The sequence below is a fragment of the Schistocerca serialis genome, chromosome 5 (assembly GCF_023864345.2).
Source record: "Schistocerca serialis cubense isolate TAMUIC-IGC-003099 chromosome 5, iqSchSeri2.2, whole genome shotgun sequence".
Taxonomy (NCBI): domain Eukaryota; kingdom Metazoa; phylum Arthropoda; class Insecta; order Orthoptera; family Acrididae; genus Schistocerca; species Schistocerca serialis.
In genome coordinates this window covers 675,160,134-675,163,005 of record NC_064642.1, presented here as the reverse complement: position 1 = coordinate 675,163,005, position 2,872 = coordinate 675,160,134, and the positions used below count along the sequence as shown (strand labels likewise).

The following is a 2,872-nucleotide window of genomic DNA, read 5'->3' as shown; positions in this document are numbered from 1 at the left end:
GAGGTGGGAGGGGTAAGAGTAGCAACTAGAAGTGGTGGTCGGGCTTATCGTAAAAAATCTTTTGAAAAACTGGATATGTCTACTGCAGCAAGTGAGTACACCAACCAATCTGATGTGCATATCAGGAAAAACATTACTAAGTTGTTCACTATTAAACTCTAACTGCGTCCAAACAGGCCACAGAAAACCGAACGGTAACTACTGCCGCCGCATCATCTTCAGGCGATAGGCGTCACTGGATATGAGGCAGTGGTCAGAACACCGATCTCGCGGTCGTTATCAGTTTCCGTGACCGGAGCCGCTACTTCCCAGTCAAGTAACTCCGGAATTGGCCTCATCATGGCTGAGTGCAACCCGCTTGCCAACAGCGCTGGGTAGACACGGACGGTCGCCCATCCAAGTGCTACTCAAGCTTGACAGCTCTTAACTTCGGTGATCTGACGGGAACCGGTGTTCCAACTGTGGCAAGACCGTTTGCATTTCACTATCTGTTCTCCACATAATCATCGGACGACAACCATCTGCCAAGGAAAAACGAGCAAAAACCTCAAAACTGCGCATTCTATCAAGGAATAAAATTGTACAATAAACTGCTCAACAAAATGAAACTACTACTAAAATACATTTGTTTGCAAATGCAGCTAAAATATACTTCATAAGTATAGCACATTGTACAATTAAAGATTACTTAGAGAAGCGCTTAATAGTGAAAGAGGACTATTACAGTATCTTGTTATGTTACAATACAATGTAATGGTTTTACAAGAAAATCATGTGCCAGATCTATAGAGCATGATAGTAACGTCGTTCTAAGTTCCACGCCTCATTCACCGTAGGTGGATGCTGACACAGGTTTTCAGACAGACTAAAGGGAGGACATGAAGAGGTGTAAGGGGTATAGCTTCTCGTTTACTGGCTTGGAGTCAGAGTCATTAACAGGCTGCAGAGATTGCGAGGGTAATAGCAACATGTTCGGGGTCCAAATGTCACCAATGGATGTTCGTAATGTGTGCAGTAATAAACTACGTTTCACATTTTATTATCTGTTGCGAACTATTTACAATCAAAGTAATTTTGTCCCATAGCGATCAAACGAACGAGGCACCGCAGGCTCAACCCACGTACGGTAGGATGGACTTTTTGCTGTGTTCGGACATTCTTTCCTGTAGTTATTTCCCAAATTATTTCAGCCAAATGCCGGGCGCTACCTTCAGAAAGGCCGCCTGTCCTATTCTTGTAAATAATATTTTTATAATCTACGTGTATGTGTATTTTGAACTATCTGTTTTTATTGTATTACGGCAAATGCTGTATCATTGTGAAATGATCCCTGAATGAATGTATAAATAAATAAATAATGCTAATCATTGGCGAAAATTCTAGTACGTCACCGACACTCCTTCCCTTGCCGGCGAAATACTGGCTCTGGTAAATATCTCATCCCCCGCCACAATTCGAACCGACTACTTCCAAGGCCAGCGTCACTACGCCGACATGCGTTAGGTATCTCGCGTATGCAGGTGGGAGAATGCTCCATCTGGCAATTGCACAAGGCATACCAGTATTGTCCCCAAGATAAAACCAGACCGTATGCGGTACATAATGCGCTTACTTTCTTAAAACGATAGGGCTCCAACAGCTTAGTGGCCACCCAGTTGGCTGACGTGTCGCCTATCGAACAGTTATGCAGGTGCATAATTGGCAGCTACTTCTTTATTAAGTTGCTGCAGGTAATCATGATGTTTAGTGGATTCACAAAAAAACTGCGTCTGGAAGACCGCACAGTGTCACATGTGTGCTCTCTTTGACTCAGCATGTGAGATATGCACTGGAGGAAAAGCAAATTAAAACAAGTATTCCACAAGTCCACCGATCCTGTGAAAGCAAGTTTCAGCACGTCTCTTCGACCGAAACTATAACGTTCCAAAATCTAAGGCGTGTTTCGAATGCACTGACACCCATCCTGCAGTTCATCGGCATGATCAGTATGGTGAGAATACATCAAAACGTTTAAGTATCCCAACACAAAAAATCCAGTGAGTTACAGTCTGGCGCCTAGGAGGCCATGGTAATGGAAAACGACGACCGATGCATTTACTGAAATGGTATTTATGAGTACTTAGGTATCTGGAATAATGAGAATGTCAATCGAGGGCAGTTTATGGCTTTCAATGAACGCCTCACATGCGGTGTTTCGAAATGTACATGCTATTAGACATAAACATTGACGCAGCATTGGCTTTACTGTACTTGTGCTTACTTCGTATCGGGGAAACCACAGGTTTCCGGACTTATGTTTATTCGTGTTATTTGTCTGTCATGGTCCTCTCCTCGCCCCGTTCCTTTGTGCCTATAATAGTCAAATACCTTGTAGATCAGTAATTAAGATAATTTACGTACGCTCTCAGGTAAAATGGAAATGAACGTTTGGCGTTATTGGCGGGAAGGCCCCTTGTGAGGCAGGTCCGGCCGCCTTGGTGCAGGTCTTATTACATTCGACGCCGCATTGGGCGACCTGCGCGCCAGATGGGGATGAAATTATGATGGAAACAGCACAACACCCAGTCCCTGAGCGGAGAAAATCCCCGATCCAGCCGGGATTCGAACCCGGTCCCGTTGGACGGCAATCCGTCACGCTCACCACTCAGGTATCGGGGCGGACCGCTCTCAGGTAGGAACGAACGACGCATCACGAAGGAGTTAAACGAATGGGATGGAAATCGGTGGATATGTAAATTAACAGAAAAACAAATGATTACAATTTCAGAAAAAGTGGATGATCTATTCAGCAGAAACAGTTTCATAAACTGAGGAAGTCGGTAATGCTTTGGTCCACCTCTGGCCCTTATGCAAGCAGTTATTCGACTTGGCA

At 44.4% G+C, this 2,872-nt stretch overlaps 1 pseudogene; it reads right to left on the bottom strand.

Moving 5' to 3' along the window:
• Positions 1-359: 359 nt before the first annotated feature.
• On the bottom strand, positions 360-478 carry LOC126483023 (5S ribosomal RNA; annotated as a pseudogene).
• Between the last annotated feature and the right edge of the window lie 2,394 nt (positions 479-2,872).